Here is a 21,187-nt window from a genome sequence, read left to right on the forward strand (position 1 = left end):
AAATATGCGCATATTGAATTGTAAAATGCGTATTTCATATTTAAAGTAAATATAAAAATATTGAAATTAAATACAAAACATATTAAATTCCATAATTTAATATTAAAATATTTAAATCAATGTGGTAAATATTGAGTTTAAATTTTGGGCAATTTGATTTAAATTTTATCATATTAAAATTGAAAATTTTCAGACTAAAATAAAACATAGTCAAATTAAGAATGTGTCATATTTAATTATAGTACGAAAACTGAAAATTATTTTAAGTTTTTAATGATTTTTACATTGAACAAAACAATTCTACATTTCTCAATCTTAGGGAAATATATTTAATAAATATGGTATTTAATATTTTTAAATTTAAATCTATTATTATTTGTATTTAATATGTTTAAAGTATTATATTGAAATTGCTCAATATTTAAATTTAATATTAATCAGTTATACATAACAACTTAAATTTAAATTTTATTTTTGTAACTTTAAATATTATTCCTATTTAACTTAAAGTTGTAGTCGAGGCCATTTAAGGTCCGCATTTTATATATAAAAATAAATACAAAAATTATATTGTATTTTATTGTTTTGTTCCATTAATTTAGACGAAACTCTTAAATCTCAGACGTAATCATAATCATAATTTAATGTTTATTACGTTCGTACCTAAATAAATCAATGGAACACAAGTCATAATTATATGTGTATAACGAATTCTAAAAGCGCATTTTTGGCGGCCTTTTTCCTCCTTTATTCGCTGTTTCTTTAAAACGAATTCACACACACTTACATATGTATGTCCAGATCACTTCTCTTCGTATTCAGCATTGCACGGCGCGTGCCATCATTTCTAAGTCGCAGTTGAAGAGGTCGGATGTGTCGTGTAGTTGTGAAAATTTAAGTTTTATCGCTGATGCCAAAGCCGTGCGCGTCTCTCATCAGAAACACAAATCAAAGATAGTGAAGTGCGAAAATAATTAATTTGGATCGCGATTCTTACACGTTATTGGGTGAATAATTCTGCAATAAATTTGTTTTAGGCTTTCCTTATGTGCATAAATACCCACGCTTGATATATATACATGTGTTGGTTTGCTTGTATGTACATATGTATGTATGTGTAGCTTTCGTTTACCGCTTAATTGCCGATAGATTTATTTTGCAATTGTTTGGAAGCCACTAGAAACGGTAAACGGACTCTGCACTCACATGCATATATTTGAGAATATTTAAAAACAAATATCTTTTAGAGTTATTCGCACATTGTGTATTTTACGGCGATCTAGTTTTACATAATTAACCCTCAAGATAAAGATCACGACAAGATTAATTTTAAGCTTCGGAAGCATAACTATTTGGTAAGTACCGATCGAGAAATAAATAATACGCACGCTGTGTATATGTACATGTACATATGCACATGCATGCATGTGCAGCGTGCGTTTAACGTTTAGCTACCGCCAAAAAAAATTACCAAAAAAAAAGCGGTAAACGCATTCTGCACATGCATGCATACATATTGTGGCTGTATTGAGAATAGAATTAAAAACAAGTACAATTATAAAAGAAAGTAATAATAAAAATAAATATGTAAATATTAAATTGACGTGTTTAATATAAAAGTATTTAAATTAAATAATAAATTATAATATTAAATACATTGCATATTTAATAGAATGACTTAATATGTACCTGTTTAAATTAATGTGAAAAATATTAGATTTCCAGTGGTTAATCTTTGTTTTAAAAATATATATTTAAGTTTTAATACTCACATATTTAAATTTAATACTTCTTTTTTTTATCAGAACGTTTTCTTTGATGATCATATTATATTGCGCGATCTTGCTAAATATCTTTATTTGAATAAGGTTATCACGCTCATCCTTGCCGGAAGAAATACAAATTTTGCACCCACCCTCAACCTCGCCGAGAATAAAATTTGATTACAGCAGCAAAGCTCATAAAAGTCTTTGGAAAGTGCCGTTTTTTTATCTATGAACATTTCAGGGACCGCTAGTAGCGTAGTGTTTAAATTTTTGTAGATATAAAAGAATAACAAAGTTTTCAAACTGCGAATACTTGATTTGATTTTTTTAAATATTACAAAATAATAATAATGCTAAAGCTATTATTATTTTAAAAAATCAAATCAATAATAATAACAATAAAATAGAATAAAACAATCCCTAGTGATAATGTATGACTTAGAAAAACCCAAGCTTAACAAATTTATTTTCAGATACAAATCGATTTTAATTTAATGTTCCCTGGAAAGGAAAGGCGTATTAGCTTCAAAATGGGAAGCGTTTAAGAAGAAAATACAACAGTACTATGCGTATAATATCCACAACGTGAAAATCAAGAAGCTGTTATGAATTTCAAGATTCAGAGACTATTGGTAAATTACATTATAAAATATTTTGTTTTATTTTTTAATAAAAGTTCTTATTTTTGTCTTTCTTTTATATCTTTATCATCAGACTTTATTTTGACAATCCTGCTCCTCTCAATTTTACCGTCCATACATGGTACTCTTCAAAAGCATCAAAAACCAGGACTCCCAGGAATGTTTAGTCCTTCGAGTGAACTCCATCGCCGACTATCGCCAAAAGAATTGCTGAACTTGTCGGTAAAAAATATTCGAATTAAAAAACAGTTCGACCGTTTATGTTTGTAGAAAGCCACAAAGCAAACATTTTAAAAACATGTATAAAGTGAATGTTAAAAACTATGTTTAATATAAATATCTTTGATAAACTATATAAGCCGTACTGTTAATAATTTGTGCTGAAATAAAATGATTTAAAAAAAATAACCTGCTAGATTTTTTTCGTATGTTAAAAAATGTTTTTGACTAATTTAAATGAATATACCCTGCATTTGATTTAAATATAATAAATATTTATATTTAAGACGCTAAATAATACATTTTATATAATTCATATTCAAACTAAATACTTAAATATTTAAATTGAGTGCAATTCATATTAAAAAGAAATATGAATTGCACTGTATTTAATTTGGGAATATTTAATTTAAATATGTTTAATATTAACATTAAATATGATTATAAATAAAATTAAATATTTTAATATTTAAAACAAAGATGGACCGTATTTAACTTAAATTTATTTCATGTTAATTTAAATACGGTTTCTACTTAAATTAAATATTTTAATATTGAAAACAAACATGTTTCATAATTACTTTAAACACGATTTCTAGTTAAATTAAATGTCTTATATTTAAAACAAAAACGCATCGTGTTTAATTTAACTATGAATTATGTTTAACTTAAATATGGACCAAATTTAAATTAAATATTAAAAATTACTCTGTAAATATTTGAATTAAATACGAAAATAAAATTAATATGGTACATATTTAAAGTAAATATAAACGGATTTGGATGAAAATCAAAGCGAAAAATATTTAAATTAAATACAAAATATTTAAATTTACTGTTTTTTTTACCAGTGTAGAAAATGGTGTCAATGGAAAATAAAAGAAACAACGATCGAGCTCTGAAGAAAACTATGTGAAGTTAAAATGAATTTATTATAATAGTAATGTATTATTTTGTTTATTTTATAATTAAAAATTATTTCCAAATAAAAAAAATTTAAATTAATAATGTGTCATATTTATTCGATATACGGTCAATATTAAAATTAAATATAAAATACTACTTAGATTGAACAGAAAAATTTTCAAAATAATTATGGGCTTTTTTTATTGTGAATAACTTTATTTGAAATAAATATGTATTCTTATTAAATTGAAGTTTAAAATGGTCAAATCAAATATGGAAATAGTTACTATGGTTTAGTACGCAGCGTATTTTAATTAAATATTTTTAACTATTTTGGCATATTTGAATCAAATACAAAAATGTTTGAATTTACTATGCGCATAATATGCGATATAATTATTTTTACTATTTTCATGTGTGACTCTAATTCGTTATAAAAAATAATTTATTCAATGATGAAATAGTTACATTTACTATGTTTTTTTTACCAGTGTAGTTTTTTTTTTGACATATGACATAAGACTTGACTATATCGAAAAATCGTTCACTTCTAGGGACTATAAAGGGACTGACTACAATGATCTTCAGGATGAATACAATGCTTGTGACTGGCTTCCTATTTATCAAAGCCCTTATGCTAAATGTCTACTGGATGTCTTTAACACAAACTTGCAATATATGTTTAATAAAAGTGTTCAGCTTAAAAGAAAATTGTTAAGACCTGATTAAAACCATTGGTTTTATACGAACGCGATCTAGCCTTCCACATGTGGAAGCGCTATAAAACAGAATCGCATAGGATACAATTAAAATTAGCCAAAGCCAAAAAATCCAAAACATTTAAAAATGCTAAGCGCGATCACTTTAAAAATAAGTTTGAAAACTTTACCTCCGCTGAACAAACTTGTAGGGAAATGAATAACCATGGAATTGGGAAATGTAAGCAAATAAATGACCACTTTGTTGTTAAAGTACTTTGCCGAGAATTTTCACAACTTGAAGTACCTGAGGCTAGATTCAATAATTACCTGACCTATTAACCCTACTGTGATAATAGTTTTAGCTTTGTGTGCGTCAATGAATGTGCTGTCTTAGAGTGTAACCTTAAAATAAAATAAAAATAAAAAAAAAAATAAAAAAATTGTTAGCACATCCATTACAAAGTCAGTTTTTCCTTAAATTTGAAAGACAGCTTAAGTTATGCCAATTATTAAACCTAATTCAGATTACAGGCTCATTTCCATTTTACCCTTCCCAGCCAAAGTTCTCAAAAATGTAGTGTCCTTACAAATTCAGACTTTTCTTGAACGGAACTCGTTGCTTTAGAAAAAAATGAACTGCATATGTGCAATAACAGACATCGTTGAAGACATTCGCTGCCAACTGGACATTAATTTTGCAAAATTCTTAACTTTCCTTGACCATATCAAAGCATTTGACTCGGTTAACCACTACTTTCTCAGTAGTAAGCTAACAAACTTTACAGATACGACTGTGCATTTTATTTCTTCATATCTTGCTGGCAGACAACAAGCAGTGGTATATGGGAGTTCTAAGTGTCTTGTCCGGTTGTGAAGTCCATTTATATATGACGATGTCCAATTTATTGTCAGTAGTCGGATTAATCAAATTAATGTAAGAGTAATAATGTTCTGTGTCTAGTTGACAATTAGGCTAAAGCCAACGGCTTAAGCATAAATCCATCCAAGTCGAAATGCATAGTAATTAGCAAGAAATCATTGGTTACCAGATGCTTAGAAAGTCTAATAATTAGTAACATACCTATAAAATATGAGGAGTATGCAACAAAACTAGGTATCACTTTTAGAAATAACTTGAGCTGGGGTAAACACATTTGCAAAGCAACTGGACGTACATATAGCTTCAAAAGTCTATCTGCCACAGCTTGTAATAGTAATCCTAATCCACACACTTTTTTATGGGGTTGCGATTTTTGGTCACTATGATACTAGAGATACTAGATACACAATTTAAAAAAAGCATCAAAATCTATAGTCAGACTTGACCATGTTTCGCACTTGACTATTAAACTTCTAGACCTAAGCTTGACCACATGGATATTCATTCATTTCTGCCTCTCACACAAGGAGTCCCACAAGGCTCTGTTTTAGGTCCACTGCTTTTCCCGTTATATGTAAAAGATCTCCCTAAATGTATTTCTGTATGTGTGTGCACCTATATGCAGATGATTTCCAGTTATATGTTAGCCGTCCCCCAATTAAATTAGTGAGTGTATTAAATTAGCAACAATGAAATTAAACAAATAATCCATCCAAATCAAAATGCATAAAAATTCATAAAAAATCAATTGACTTTAGATGTTTTCCAAAGATTTTGGTAAAAAATGTTGAAATATAATTTGTTAAACGAGCCACAAATCTGGGAATAGAATTTAATTCCACCTTAACGTGAACAAAGCCACAGGAAAAGCATATGGCATGCTCAGGCAGCTATCCTTATCCAGTAACCTTATTCCACAGAATATTAGGATGCTTGTAGCGAAAACCTGCATAATTCCAACTTTGTTTTACGGTATTGAAGTATTTGGATCCTGCGACGCCATCAGCATGCGAAGACTAAAAGTTGCCTTCAACTCAATTGCGCGATATGTTTTTAATTTAAACCGCAGGGATTTTTGAAGATTTTTGAACTAAGCTTTGAGTCATGTATTAGGTTAAAAACCCTCTTATTTCTGCATTAACTCCTGACTAAAAAAGATCCTCAGTACTTAATTGAACATGTGTAACTGGCTTCGTCAGCTAGAACAAACAACATTGTCTGCAAAAGATTAAATTGGCGATGACGGAAAAATACTTTTTCATACAGGCTGTTCGCTATTGGAATATATTCCCAAACGAAACACATTTTAAAACGAACTTATAAACTATTTAAACGGCACAAGCTAATACTTATTACTCATGTCGCCAAAACCTATAAAATGTATTAATCTGTAAATGTTAAAATGAGTATTGTTATTGTAACGTAATGTAATGTAATTGTACTTCTAGTATTTAAGTTTTATTGTACAAATCACAAAGTATTTAAGTTTTAATGTAATTTAAAAAAGCTGTCTTATATCGTCGGGATACCAAAACAAATAAAATAAATAAAATCCTATTTCCATAATATTGTAACGTCTCAGCAGACATCGTGTCTCTTCAATAAGCTCATTCCCACAACATCCACAAGGACTCATTATTTTATATGCCCAAGATTTAAATCGCTTTGTTCAAATAGCCTACCACATAACTTAAAAACTATTAGGTGCGCAACTCAGTTTAAATGTAACATTAAGGAATTTATAAAATAAAACAAAATATATTTAAAATCAAAAGTGTCTAAGACAAAATTATAAAATTATAAATTAGTTGTAACAGAGAGAAAGCAACATAATAATATAAACAATAAATAAAATGTATATATATATATTTACTATCCTAGTGCGATAAGGTTAAGCTTAGATTTATTGCATTAAATATTATTTTCAACCCATTTTGACTAATGCAATAAATCTAAGCTTAACCTTGTCGCACTAGGATAGTAAATAAATAAATAAATTAAATCACTTGCGTTAGTGTTTCCAAGATGATTAGAGTGTATGGGAGCTGAAGTCCGATAAAAGGACATAGAAAGTTGAACTTTTGTACTAAAGAAGCGTCTTAGAAAAGTTTTGTGGTCGATAACACAAACGCTTTGAGAACTCGATAAATATGGAAACCGACAAATAAAAAATTCGATATATTTTACAATTTTTTTTTGACAAAGGAGAACCCCGCAATCCAGGCAGCTGAAAATGTAAATGGAGTATATGGCCCTCGTACTGTAATTGCCTACCATACACAACTCTGGTTTCGTCGATTTTGTTCTAAAAATTTTGATGTTAAAGATGAGGAACGCTGCGGAAGGCCGAATAAATAATGGAAATCGTTGAGTCTGACCGTCATTCAAGCAGTGAATCAATTGCCCAGGACCTAAACAAGAGAGGATTGTCAAAACCGACTGGTCTCGTCACGAATCAAAGGAGTCCCAGAGACCTCAGAAGTCGCAAAACTCTTCCTTTGACGGATACTTCTTGGAACACCACTCAAAGGGATATTAGTGCGTCCAGGTGCCGCAAGGCTCGGGCCAGGCATATCGTTGGAGAAGGAAACATCACCAGATGCAGAAGCAGATGTATGAGCAGAATTTGTAGCATCAGGAGCAGAACATTAACAAGTGTTACCGCAGCCAATGAAGCATGAGAGGTATCAACAGAAGGTCCAGAAAGACCAACACTGCCGTTGAAACCAGCTCACCTAACATGAGAATAGTTATCACATAACCACCATATAAGGTAGGTTTTACCACTAACAATGCCATTATACTCGCACTTAACTGCAGTGCAAGCGATGCTCATTTTGTTAAGTATCAGGTCACTGTGCACAGACAAGGAGAGGGGAGCTCGGGTGTACCGTATAAACGTTGAAGCAGCAGTAGCGGGGTGAAGAGCGGTCAGATGTAAGCGTTGAACAGCAGACCAACAGCAGGGCGTAGAGAATGTAAGCGTTGAAGAGCAGCAGCAGCGGTACAGAACGCGGTCGGATGTAAGCGTTGAGAAAACAAATGAAACGGCATTTGAATAGGAATAGTGAAATTCACCTTTCACCATTCCTAGCCCTATACCTCTATATAATGGGCTGCCAAGCCAGAAAAAGGGAAGACGGCGGAAGGAGACGGAGGGCAGTGAGCGTCGTTATTTCGCAAACGTCACAACTTTGAGCTGGCTTACATATATAAATATGTGGCAGTTATTTTTGTTATATTTATGTTGTTTTAAGTTTGATTCGAATTAGTCAATTAAGAAAATCCACCTCCTTTTTTGCACGGATATATATGTAAAGCACGCATATGGATCCTCTAAAGCCCAGGATCCAAAACCTCGAGATCTCATCGACGGATGAAAAGGGTAGCTTTATCGGAACACAATTTCCATTTGTATTTATACTAGCTCTTCCTGCGCAGTCCGTAAATATAAAATTAAATAGTATTATTAGTTTTGGATGAGAATCGACCAAGATATTTTTAACAAGGTATATGCGGCTTATGCATCCTTAGTACAATATGTGACATTTGAAATAGTTACCTTTTATTTTAAAACAAGTATCACTTTGAGATATATTAAAAAAAAACGATTTTTTATTTTAATATACAGTGGAGTTTTATTGGTAAAGTCTTTATAGTTGAATTCCCAAAATTGAACTGATTTTACAATTTCATTATTCTTATAAGAGGACTTCGATCAGAAGATTTCGATTGGTTGAAATGGTAGCCTGATGAGTGATTCTAATCCAAACCATTTGGATAAACAACGTTATTGGTTTTACTGTCCGGTGCATAAATAAATGCAACATATAACTGCCCATGTGAGAAACACGATTCCTCTAATTTTACGCAGCATAATTGAAGTGTTTGCCCGAGTGCCTTTTTAATAGTCATGGCAAATGATTAACGCACGGAAAATTGCAGACGTTTGAAATTGAACGGCACATTTTCGCCTTATGCTTTGCCATTGATTATAGTTGCTTCAATAAATTTGGCTTCAGATTCATTATTGCCAGTCGTGCACCATTACACATTTTTGGTGGATTGATATTCCGTAATAATATCATTGATTACTTTACCCGCTTCACAATGTGAGCATGTATCATCCACCATTCCAATACATCCATGTACATTAAAGTCGATAAAAGGGGCATAATCAAATACAGCACATAACTTGCTGGATTTCTTGCATGAGATTCTATAAATCTGTTTCGTTTACGTTTCACGGCAGTTTGTGATTTTCAGAAATTCATAGTGTTTTATTGGGAAAGATTTGGGTAAGATTGGTCAATCGGTTCGATAGTTCGAGTTAATGCGTAGGTGTGTGCGTGGGTGGAGTGCTAGCAGGACAATATATGGCTATAAACCATCTTTGAACTAAGACGAATATATTAATAAAGGTTTCATTAAATTCGGTTTATATATAGATTTTTATACATACACGTGTATCAGAAAATAATATTCTACTTAAAATCAAATATAACACATTTTACTTCACAATAGTAATATTTATACCCTTATAATTTCAGTCAGAAGTTTGCAACGAAGTGAAGGAGACGTTTCCGACCCTATAAAGTATATATATTCTTGATCAGCATCACTAGGCGAGTCGATTTAGCAATGTCATTCTGTCCGTCTGTCCGTCCGTTTCTACACAAACTAGTCTCTCAGTTTTAAAGCATGAAACTTTCCCAAAAGTTGTCTTTCTATTGCAGGTAGTATATAAGTCGAAACGAGCCGGATCGGACGACTACAACATATAGCTCCCATAGGAACAACCGGAAAAATAAATGAAAAAATATTATATTTTATATTTTTATATTTTTTAGTTCTTCGACTTATAGTAATGGTTAAATATTTTTGAATTACGGTTTAAATTTCATCAAAATCGGACGACTATAACATAAAGCTCCCATTGGAACAATAAAAATATTTAAAAAAATGTTTTTAATTTAGCTTTTATATTTTGTAATTTTTTTTAGAAATTTTTTTTGACTAATTAATAATTTGACAGTTCATAATTACGCTTTTTATTTTATTAAAATCGGAAAGCGATATCATATAGCTGCCATAGGAACTATCAAATAATTGAGCTGCAAATCATCAAAGCTTCAATGTTTTTTAACATACGCAAATTAATCATAATTTTAATGTTTTCAATACTATTTAATTTTATAAATAGCTGCAAGGGTATATGAACTTAATCTTGCCGAAGTTTGCTTCTTTTCTTGTTTTTATAGTTTTTTTTTGATAATAAGAAAAGTAGGAATAAATCAATATAAGTTCCTACATTTGTTTTAACATTATACTTATTTTATTTAATACCTTTGCTATAAATCTTTTTTCCTTTATCTGCCAATTTAAATTAAGGTAAAATGTTATTTATAAATAATAATTATACCCTTGCAGAGTGTATAATAATGTCAGTCAGAAGTTTGCAATGCAGTGAAGGATACGTTTTTGACCCTATGTTCTTGATCAGCATCCGTCTGTCCGTCCGTTTCTACGCAAACTAGTCCCTCAGTTTTAAAGCTATCTACATGAAACTTTCCCAAAAGTTGTCTTTCTATTGCAGGCAGTATATAAGTCGGAACGAGCTGGATCGAACAACTAAAGCATATAGGAAAAATCGAAAAAATAAACAAACAAAAATTATAACTTAGCTGTTTTTTAATTTTTTTTTAGTTCTTCGACAAATAGTAATGGTTAAATATTTCAGAATTACGGTTTAAATTTCATCAAAATCGGACGACTATATCATATAGCTCCCATAAGAACAATCGGAAAAAAAATACAAAAAAATTATAACTTTGCTGTTCTTAAAATTTTTATTTAGTTCTTCGACATATAGTAAGGGTTAAATATTTCAGAATTACGGTTTCAGTTTCAACAAAATCAGACGACTATATCATATAGCTCCCATATTATATAAATTAGTTATTATAGGTTTATTGCAGTTAGTCCCTCGCTGCAGTCCCGTTGCTGATCGCCGGTTTGGTCGATTTACGTTGGTATGAGGATGGTGGTTCTGCGTAGCTCTTGTAGGTAGGTGGACGGTCGTTCACGTTGATACGGGGATGGTGATTCCTTGTATCTCCTGTAGGTAGGTGGTCGGTTGGCCGACATTCAGCTTTCGTCCGCTGAAGAGTTATGACGATTACGCTGGAAGGGTAACTGCCCTCCGTTCACTACTGGCCTAGAGACTCAGTCAGTGTTCAAATAATAAATTGTTTAACGGCGGTTGCCACGGTTTGTTTTACGAGCGATGTGCTCTTTATTGGATTCAAATCAGAACTGAACTTAAGGGATTGACTTAAAGCTAACAGAGGCTCTCAGCGGCCACGCAAATATGCAGTGTTTGCCGTCTGCGCACGAGCATCCGGCTCATTGCATGGTCAGCAATTTGGCCGGAGCGAAGTTATTTACGTAAACTGTGGTTAACGACTTTGGTTCGGCTGGCCACAGTTAACAACTCCCCCTTCTAAGTTAAGGCCGCCCTCGGCCGATCCTAATTCTGCAATTACTTCTCTTATTTGAATTGCAGATCTTTTTGCTCTACTAAGTCGCTGGTAAGTGAGGCCAATGCAGATGAGCGCGCAGCATTTTGCTCCTGCAATAGTTGCTGCGAGATGCATTTGGTTGTTGTCGATCTCATTTCTGAACTCCTTGATAAACTTCAAGTTTCGTTCACTGAAGCGGTGAAGGTACGGGAGGCTGAGAACATCTTGGTTGGCAGTAATGTTTAGTAGGGGGGAGCTTGCTGCCCCCGGAGTTCTCTTCTGGGCGTTAGCGTGGTTGATGAAGAGGGTTTCGTTTATCACGGCCTTTTGTCGAAAATGATGAGGTGTGTGCCATGTATCCAGACTTCTGTCCCATTGTCCACCCGAACCTTGGCTGACCTGTCGTTGATGATTATGATCCCTTCATCCACGTATGTGATTGGGTGTAGGTCGATCTGTTGTGTTCGGCAATGCGCAGTTTTTAATGGCGTGAATTTCTCCGCCGCATTCCGCTATGATGTTGTCTAGGATCTGCAGCATTGTCTCACTATGGGCGACTGGAAAAATGGTTATCTTTTTACATGCTAATTTTATTTTAGGAAATTTTATGATGAAGTGTAAAACGTTAACGGACTGTAGAATCTTCACGGACGAAACGGACAAAAGATCCACTATGGGAGTGTTGGTGGGTTCCTCAAGCCAAACTGATTTTAAGTCTTCGTGGTCTAAAATATTTGGACTGACAATATTAATTTTGGCAAGGGTTATTGCAAGCATTAAATTCTGTAATTCCATCATCAGCATTCTGTTCCTAGCAAGTAGCGTCCCATATAAGTGTCCAGTATCTACTTGTGATTTTTTGGCAGATCTCTGAATTTTATTAACGGTAGAGGTTAGCTGATTAATTTGATTTTGAACTTTAGTGTTTATTTGAATTTGCCTATTACTTGACTCAACTAACTTCATTTTTGTAAATCTGATTTTTTCTAAATCGCCGGCGTCCGGTGTCCCTGCTACGACCTTTAGCACTGATCCTAAGAAATCTAAACTCCTAGCTACTCGATGATGAATGCCCAGCGACTCCAACAAGTCTTGGAGGTGGGCGGTATCTACGCTTAGAAGCTTCTTCATATGGGACAGTGGAAACATGCTGATCAAATTTAAGGTTTTCCTCCACTACGCGCGCATATTCCGAGAGGTTCGCTGTATGAGTGACGAACGCGAACTGCTCCCACACAAGTATTTGGCCGTCAATAACGGGAATATACTTGGCCTGCGAATAATCAGTTATGTGAGCCGACGCCAAGGATAGGAGGAGATAAAATATGAGTCCGAACCTGTGGACAGTGCTGCCAGATTTTGAGAGATAAAATAAGCTAGATTGAAGAAAAAAATAAGCTAGAATGAGCTAAAAATTAAAAAAATTAAGCTAAAAATAAGCTAACCATGGAAAACATTAAATAGTTGATTTTTTACTTTTATTGATATTATATTTATATAGCTATTAGAGCAAAGAAATAATTTCATCGACTTCATCATTCGATTCCATATATTAGCGGATGAGCTGACTAAAGCGAGGTATTTCGTTGGAAGTGTGTAGTCATGGCAACATTTGCCATGACGTCGCAGTCCATATCTATAACATAAAAAAAAAATACTTAGTATATTTTAAATAATTTAAAATTTTAAAATTTAAAAACAAACCTTATTCTTAAAATTGCGTTCAAGCTTTTTAAATTCATTTTGTTGCGCATTTTTGTTTTGACCATGTTCATTTGGCTGAATACCCTCTCAACCGCAGCATTCGACTGCGCAAAGCAAATAACGCCAGTTGCTCGAAAGCTTTGTTTTGGCCAGCATCCTTATACATCAAAACTTCTGACCAAAACTCTATAGTTATTTCCTTTTTTTCCCAATTAATAAGGTGGATTTTTCCAAATTGGGATACTATTTCATCAATATTTTCATATTTGAAATGTTCCAACAACGAAATAATTTTATCTGGCGTTTTATAAATTTTTTTAAGCCGAAATTAGCTAAATTAAATTTGAAATAAGCCAGATTTTAAGCTATATGCATTTCAAGTATTTTTCAAGCTATTTCATTTTAAAATATGCTAAATCTAGCTTGAAATAAGCTAAAATGGCAACAATGCCTGTGGAATTGAACTTTAGATATTTTTTTGCTCATAGAGAGGTATCCCACCACCAATGAAATAAATTTAAACTAAGAAGGATGCCGGTGGCAATGAAACTTATAGCTAGTAAGAATTTATGCAAAATGGTTTAAAGGCGTAATAAAAATGAATAAAGAAGGACATCGTTGGTTGTATCATTTAAGATTGTCCTTGTGGAACACCCTCCCCTTAATGAGGACCGTGGTCCTCAGGTCCGCTTCTACGGCTCTCTCCTCACACAAGGGTGTAAGTTTATTTCCTAGCCTTCTGTTGGATTTTACCAATACCTTATCACCAACCTCGAAGACCCTATTCTGCCGGGATGCGTTCTTCCGGCTTCTTACCGCGTCCTGGGCGCTTTTTATTTTTTCTCGGATTTTCATCTGTAAGTCCTCCGAGTTCGTCTGTACAACATCAGCTGGTCTTTTGTTAATGACCGAGTGAATTGATCTGTTGTACTTGGCAGTGGCTATTAAAATCAACTCTATGGTATCAGTTATGCCTTTGTCAATCTTAACGCATCTAGCGAGCTCTAGCAGGGTGCTGTGAAAGCGTTCAACCTGTCCTTTAGATACACTGTGTAAGGGTGGTGCATTTCCGATGCCAACCCCAAAGTGGTTAATCAGCATGGTTGAGATCGTATGAGAATTCAATGAAGGTTCATTGTCGCAATAGATCGTTTTGGCTTTCGGAAAATAATTCATTAGCTGCAACTAGTGCTGGTTTCAGGTCCTCAATTGGAATGGGTTGCACGACTGCGAACTTTGAGAACTGGTCGATGCACGTCAGGAAGTATTTCTTGTATCATTGTGTAACATCTCCCCTGTATGGGACGGGATTGGTGACTCGCCGATTTCCTGTTTTTTGGGGTGCCTATCATATTTGGCCCTCGCGCAGGTCTTGCAGTTTTGGACAACTTCGTTGGCTAATTTAGTCATTTTAGGAAAATAATATTCGGAGAGCATCTGCTTGACATTCTCCTGTGCCGATCTGTGTGCCCTATTGTGCTCGGCAGTAATGATTTCCCGCCTCTCCGCAATTGCAAAAACGTCTGTCACTCGGTTTTTGCAATGCCAGAATTTGGTGGCTGGGAATTGCCGGACCAATTTATCCTGTATCATTGCTAGCGTATGCAGATCGCAATGTATGGCATTTACGCCCTTGGGGACTATGGTGTCCGCGAGTTCCTCAAGCAGAGACTCCATGCAAGTGAAGTCAATGTTGTGCCGTCTCTTATTTCCAAAGAGCACGAAGCTGCGTTTAGACGGAAAGCGTGCTTCCTCCCGAGTTATCTGGTTCTCAACGGCTTCTCCGTTGCTTCGATGGTGTGTGTCAGCGAGACTTCACTGTGGATAGTGGCCGCACACGAATAAGCTTCTTCCGCCTCCACAACGTTAAGTTGCTGTCTGGAGAGGGCATCCGCGACGAGATTCTCCTTGCCGGGCTTATAAAACATTTTAGCGCTGGACTCGTCGATGCGAGCTTTCCAACGTTTGATTTTCGCAATCGGATTGGATTCCGATACTGCGAATGTTAATGGCTGGTGGTCAGTATAGATGTTTATATCTTTTACTGCATATAAATAGTTTCGCAGCTTGGCCAGTGCCCAAATTATGGCTAAGAGTTCCCTCTCGTTTGTGGCGTTGTTGACCTCCCTGTCTTTCAATGTCCTTGAGATCATTGTTATTGGCCGACCCTCTTGGGACAATACTGCGCCAATGCCATAGGCCGAGGCATCTGTCGTTAGATCAAACGCCTTTTTGTAGTCGGGGTATCTTAGCATCACGTCGTCGGACGCCAAGATATTTCGTAGTTTCTGGAACGCTTGTTGTTGCGCCTCAGAAAACTGAACCGGAATGTTTCGTGACCTGTGTCTACTAACTGTTCCGTTTTCCCCCTTCAAGATGTCCGATATAGGCTTCGCTATTGCTGCAAAGTCCTTAATGAAACATCGATAATAGCTGGCTAGGCCTAGAAATGATCGTACCTCAAAAACACTTTTGGGTTCCGGAAATTCTTTTATAGCTTTTACCTTTTCTGGGTCTGTTGTGGCACCGTTACAATTGACTATAAACCCAAGGAAGCTTACACTTTTCTTAAAAAAGCTAGATTTATCTCCTGATACTCTCATGTTCGCATCGTACAGGCTTTTAAGAACCCAATCTACGTGCTTGATGTGAGAGTTTTCATCTTTTGAAAAAATGATTACGTCGTCAACGTAAACATAGCAGAACTTGCCGATCTGTTCCCGTAGGATGTCGTCGATGGCCCTCTGAAAAATGCTGCCTGCATTTTTGAGGCCAAACGGTAATCTGCGGAATTCATATTTCCCCCCATTTACTGAGAAAGAAGTTTTTTCTCTGTCGCGTTCCGCGAGTATGGTTTGGTGATCGCCAGACTTGAGGTCCAGCGTTAAGAAATATTTAGCATTAGCTAGGTTGCCCAATATCATGCTTATATTTGGCATGGGATATTTGTCGGACACGGTTCTTTCGTTTAAATTGCGAAAGTCAATAACTAGTCGCATTTTTCGGTTTCCAAGCTCATCGGTCCCTTTTTTATCCACAACCCATATCGGATTGTTGTAAGGGGATACCGACTTCTGAATTATCCCATTTTTAAGCAGATCCTCAATCTCTTTGTTGACGAAATCCGCTGCTCCCATGGGGTACGGGTATAACTTCCCGTATACGGCCTCCTCACTAACCGTTCTGATGGTAGCTACCACCGATGTGTTGTAAGATAAAGCCTCATTAGGGTCTGCAAAAGCCTTTTTCCTGGTCTTTAGCATTTCTAAGAACGCGTTTTTTGCCAATGGCGGTGCATCTGAGCAATCCACGTTGGTGAAGTTTACATCAGCGCACGTATGGAAATCAATCTGCTCTACTTCAGTGCCCCATTTTAGGTGGCCGGAAGCTAGGCAGTGTGACGCCCCTGCCTGTTTCAATAGGTCGAGGCCGATTATTCCATCAAAGGTAGTCAAGTCTGGTAGTATGAAAAAGGTAGCCTTAAGATTGAATATTGAGACATGCATTGGGCGTTTATCGCTATATGTAAAATCTAGGCGACTTATGATCGCATCGAAATTGAGTACTGTTCCGAATGACGACAGTACCGCGTCGGCGGGTCCCCTAACCTTGCTCCTGATTATTATTACTCCCTGGTAGTGGCGAGAGCTGCCATCGTATCGTCTAAAAATATGATAGGCCGCTACGGCCGCCTGTCGCCAGGAGACGTATGTCTCCTGTGCTCCCGCGAATTCGGGCAAGCACTTTACGGCGTCCAGAGGCTCGTTACATTGAACGGTGTTTTCTATCTCTATAGCTTTATATGTTCTTATTTGAGGGGTATGGGCTGGAGCTGACGTGGTGCTGACTGCCGCTACTCGCCCGGCCAATTCCTCAATTTGATTCCTAAGGGCTTGCTCCCTCAGCTGGCTTTGGGCGGTGTGTTCTGCAAGGGCATTGCTAACGACGGCCTGTATAACAGCTCGGAGCTGCTCGGGATCCATTTCTGTAGAGGGGGCTGGGGGCCTGAGTATTGGGGTTGAAGCGTGGAGCTGTCCCTCACTCTCGGACTCTGAGTCGCTTGAGTATTGTTTATTGTTTCTATATTCGAAAAACGGATTACTCATGGGCAGCTGGATCTAGTCGCAGAGAGATTCGCGCGCATAAGCCAAAGCGCTGCACAACAAAGACAAAGTCGAAAGACTTTGGGGTCGAATTTCCTTTTGATACGCGGGACAATAAAAACACCAACAATGTCTGCAGGGTGACAGAATGTGCGGCCGCTGCACAAAATTATATTTAGTATACAGTAAGAAAAAACGAAAAAAGACCTCTGATGGATAAATTTATTATGTTGTTAAAAAATTTCGCAATGAAAATTATAGCTTTTGTATTTTGTTTGCTTAAGATAACTAACCTAATAACTGTTAAATTATAAATTAGAAAATTATGAATACTGAGATTTTCCAAAAAAACTCACTTCACACTCGTTATTACTATATTTTAAATTCTTTCGCTTTGTTGCTGTAGGGGACAAAATTCAATGCTTGTCCTCCCTGACACTTTGCAGTTACATAAATTTTTTTGAAGACATAAAAGTTTTGGCCGAAGGGCCCACTTACATGCTTGGTGAATTGTGTGTTCGTTTTTTCCAAAAAATTGTTTTATTTATCCAGAGGGTATCTAGTAACCACTTAGTTGGGCGCCAATTAGTTATTATAGGTTTATTGCAGTTAGTCCATCGCTGCAGTCCCGTTGTTGATCGCCGGCTTGGTCGATTTACGTTGGTATGAGGATGGTGGTTCTGCGTAGCTCTTGTAGGTAGGTGGACAGTCGTCCGGTTCACGTTGATACGGGGATGGTGATTCCTTGTATCTCCTGTAGGTAGGTGGCCGGTTGGCCGACGGTCAGCTTTCGTCCACTGAAGAGTTATGACGATTACGCTGGAAGGTTAACTGCCCTCCATTCACTACTGGCCTAGAGACTCAGTCAGTGTTCAAATAATAAATTGTTTAACGGCGGCTGCCGGAGTTTGTTTTACGAGCGATGTGCTCTTTATTGGATTCAAATCAGAACTGAACCTAAGGGATTGACTTAAAGCTAACAGAGGCTCGCAGCGTCCACGCAAATATGCAGTGTTTGCCGTCTGCGCACGAGCATCCGGCTCATTGCATGGTCAGCAATTTGGCCGGAGCGAAGTTGTTTACGTAAACTGTGGTCAAAGACTTTGGTTCGGCTGGCCTTCTTCGTCATATAGTAACTATCTAATAATTGAATTGCAAATCATCATAGCTTCAATGTTTTTAAGCATATACGCAAGTAAATCATAATTTTAATGTTTTCAAAAATATTTAATTCTTGCAATAGCTGCAAGGGTATATGAACTTCGGAATGCCAAAGTTAGCTTTCTTTCTTGTTTTTATTTTGAAATCCGTATTAGCAAAGATAAAATTTTGAACAAATAAATTTATAAAGTAACTCAAATTTAAACAAGACTTGGTAGACACCAATTCAAAGCGGGTGCTGACGCAGTGGAGTAGGTCCAGAAAATTACGTTATTTCTGACGTACAACCATGACAAAAGGGGATCATATTGCGCGGCCCTTGACGATCCATTGGCGCATTGACGGGGAGGATATGAAACCGAATCGCATTACGATCAAGCGACATCTGAGCTTTTTGGGCAGTGTATACTGACTTTTACCTTCATTGGTTTTGGCAGGTAAGTCTAATATTGTTTCTTAATATGTTGGAAAGGGCAGAAGCTACCAAGAAGAAACACACCCAAATCCGGCGAGTTCATGCGGGGCAATTAGGTACCTGACCATCTTTAAAAGCCTTTCGTTAAATGTGACAAAGGAGTTAGCTTCCTTCTGCCAGAAGCTTCAATGAACTGAGGTCTCAGAAGCGGGTCCTTGCTCTACACGAAGGCGTTCGATGAAGCGATAACAATAGTTAGTTGGTTTCTTTGTTTCAAACAGACCTCCGACTTTACTTATAGAACTGATCGCGTTTCTTATAGGGATGGTTAGGTACTTATTGCTGTTTATAGTCTTACATCAGAGATAATTCAGCCCGATTACCCCTATAAAATTGAATTTGTTAGTAAAAAAATTTCCTCGCAAAGTTTTTGTAACGTGTTCTTATATCTCCCCTGGATCTGACTTACCAACTTGTGTACATCATTTGTCTGCTACTCAATCTTTTATATCTATTCTTTCTGACTTGAGTGACTTGAATCTGCCAGAAATATTTTGGTCCTCTCCAACTGACTCACTTGCTTGCACCCCTTTATCGAATCATGCTTCCTTTCTTGATAGCCCTTTTAAACTATCATTACAACAAATTAGCTTAATCATTAACGCTCTTAGACATCTATACATCATTTTTTAACTGTATCTCTATTATGGTTTTTGTATTGACCTCGCGAACTCCATAATTGCCGACAATGCTTCAAGTAAAAAACTACTTCTTTTGCCACTTGCTTGTACTGTTATACAATAAATTATTTCCCAGAAAAGGGCAGAAAAACAATTATCATCGATAATTTAATATACTTTAGTCCAATTTAACGTAGATAAAACAATGGCTTTTTGCGTCTTAGTACAATGATACAGTGGAGAAAAATCTAAATTAAATTCATATTTGTATTTCTGTTCTATTTCAAATACACAGATAGTTAGGCAAATTCTGGATAACAAATACTCTAACCGATTATTAAATTTTGAATCGTTACAGTAAGTGTTTGCTTTTTCTGTAGTTGTGATCATTATCATAATAGTGATGCACGAATATACATATAAATACGTTCAATAGATATGGAATCATATCCCGATAAACTTACCACCTTTTATTCGGCGTGAGATCTCGACGCTCTGGGTACTGCGCTTTGGAAGATATATATATTATATATTAATGTTTACCGAAATATGTATGCGTGCATTATGTGAATAAATACTTTTTTTAAAAATTTTCTTAACCCTGTTGTTGTTCTTGTATTTACATTGCATGCTTTGCCAATGCTTCTAGTGTTTGTTATTGTAACATTGCACAATTTTTCTCTCTCCCGCTCTATTTCTTGCAACTTGACTAACATTGTACGTACAAGCCACGCTCAGTCGATCGACACATTTTTAAAAATCTTTTTGGTGTGCTAAATTCACTCACAGAAGGGTTCAATGCGGTAAGTGATCAAAAAACGGTTTGAATTTTTGATGGATGGTGGACTGGTGCTCTCACAAAGCCAGCACCCACCATCCACCATCTGTGGCGTATGCAGAATTTTATTAAGGCGGTCCAAATTCTATAAAACTATTTTAGAAGTATTTCTTCCTGCTTTCATTTCATATCAATGCTTTGGATTAGTAGTTAAATGGATATCTGAACCTTTAAATAATTGCTTACATCTAAGATGTTAACAACCTAGCGGAGTTTTAACCTCCCACTTCTTTTTAGACAACGCCGCTGGAGTTTGTCAATTCAAACTCTTTCGCGCCATTTTTTTAGAGGTGCTCCGAAAAACCATCGGGTAAATATCGTCTAGCAACGTTCGTTTAGGATCGTTAATTCCACTGTCAAGGAATAACCGGGAAATTTTTGGCACGGCAAAACGCAACGGACCATCTTTTAAAGAGATGGTGGATGGTGCTCTGTGGACTAGGCCATAAACGTAAAAAAAAACATGTCCATGGGTGTCCCCATTCCGTTAAATTTTGTTTCAGAGAAGCAATTTTAATATTTCTAATAAACATTTAGCGGCACCTAGCATATCAGCCTCTGGCGCTGGAGAAGCCAGGTGGATATAAAGCTTTGCAGCCAGCTGTTTTTAATGGCACTGCAAGCTCTGAACCACTCCTTCCATCCGAAAGTT

General features: G+C 35.7%; 1 protein-coding gene and 1 long non-coding RNA gene across 8 annotated transcripts in view; one reads left to right on the top strand and one right to left on the bottom strand.

Moving 5' to 3' along the window:
* LOC128264013 (cytochrome P450 307a1) overlaps positions 1-21,187 on the bottom strand; it is a 151,932-nt gene that overhangs the window by 84,552 nt on the left and 46,193 nt on the right. Inside the window, exon 1 of one of the 4 annotated variants that reach the window (XM_052999299.1) lies at positions 4,561-4,620. The exons of 2 other annotated variants lie outside the window; for them this stretch is intronic. The gene's annotated coding sequence lies outside the window, so the exon portion shown is untranslated. Of the gene's footprint in view, positions 1-1,772; positions 1,914-4,560; positions 4,621-21,187 lie in introns of those variants that run through there. One more of the 4 variants, XM_052999297.1, reaches the window with a different exon arrangement.
* On the top strand, positions 825-2,522 carry LOC128264016 (uncharacterized). Of its 4 annotated transcripts, none has more exons than XR_008268631.1 (4): positions 825-1,095; positions 1,248-1,355; positions 2,240-2,398; positions 2,481-2,522. It is a non-coding gene; the product is annotated as an uncharacterized LOC128264016 (long non-coding RNA). The 4 variants fall into 4 exon arrangements; XR_008268628.1 differs by having other exon boundaries at positions 826-1,007; XR_008268629.1 differs by having other exon boundaries at positions 826-1,007; positions 1,284-1,355.

Source organism: Drosophila gunungcola, unplaced genomic scaffold, assembly GCF_025200985.1.
Source record: "Drosophila gunungcola strain Sukarami unplaced genomic scaffold, Dgunungcola_SK_2 000045F, whole genome shotgun sequence".
Lineage (NCBI taxonomy): Eukaryota > Metazoa > Arthropoda > Insecta > Diptera > Drosophilidae > Drosophila > Drosophila gunungcola.